This window comes from Meleagris gallopavo, chromosome 7 (genome assembly GCF_000146605.3).
Source record: "Meleagris gallopavo isolate NT-WF06-2002-E0010 breed Aviagen turkey brand Nicholas breeding stock chromosome 7, Turkey_5.1, whole genome shotgun sequence".
In the NCBI taxonomy this organism is placed as follows: domain Eukaryota; kingdom Metazoa; phylum Chordata; class Aves; order Galliformes; family Phasianidae; genus Meleagris; species Meleagris gallopavo.
Genome location: NC_015017.2, coordinates 25,166,176 through 25,167,205, shown reverse-complemented (window position 1 = coordinate 25,167,205; position 1,030 = coordinate 25,166,176).

The window sequence follows — 1,030 nt, the reverse complement described above, 5'->3', positions numbered from 1 at the left end:
AAAAACTAAAAAAAAAATCCAAACCCAAACACCCCAAACCTTGAATTAGTTGAGGTTCAGTGAATGGCTTTGTTGAAAACTCAAAAAAAGAATCTTAACAGAAGAGTCCTGATAACTTGCAGGTCATCACAGACCTGTTTCCATAGTGACATTGTTAAAACAGAGGCTTAAAGGAACACGAGTACCATTGCAGTCAAACTCCATAGAGTTACCATAGACTAAGTCCATAGAGTTAGAGAGATATGAGTCTTCCAGCAGGGATGTTGGCCATTGTTTGCTTAGTGTTTTTCCCCAGTCGATAGATTTGGAGGAAAAAAAGTGGTGGGGAAAACAAGAGCTTAGACAAATAACTGGCTTGACAGACTATTTCCTTCTGGCTCCTGCTTTCTGCATTTTCTATACCCTTTCCACTCATTTTCAATTTGATTGTTGAAGGTGTTAAAAATTGCATTCAACTGTTTTTGGAAAATAAATAAAAAGAACAACCTCCGATGCATACACTTGCCTACACTGAAGCAAACACAACTTTATCCTAGCTTGGGATTCAAATATGTGCATTCCTTCATGTCTGTCTTCACTCTCCTTTGATAAGAAGATGTAACTGAACCATCTGCTTGCAAGTGGACTTGGTGTGAGTGTGGCACGATACGTTTATTTATCCATATTGCCTGATGTTCTGATCATTCTACGTCCGTTGGGAAACTCTCTAAGCATCACATTTTTTCATTACTGATGCTTTTCTTTGTTGAGAAGCAGGGCTATGCTCTTGGTAGAAAAAAACCTACTTCATGTTACAAATATTCTGGTGTTCTTCCTTTCCTCCTTCTTTTCTACGCCATTCTGCAGACTTTTCTCTGTTAAGTCTACTCTAAAAATAAGCACAAAGCCTTAAGTTATAGCTCTATTGTACATATTTCAAGATTAAAAACATACCAGTCATGTCTTTGTCTAAATTATGATACATTTTCTTAAAAACATTTCCTTATTTAAATAAAACTGTAGCAGTTCTTGGATCTGCTCGAGGGTTGTC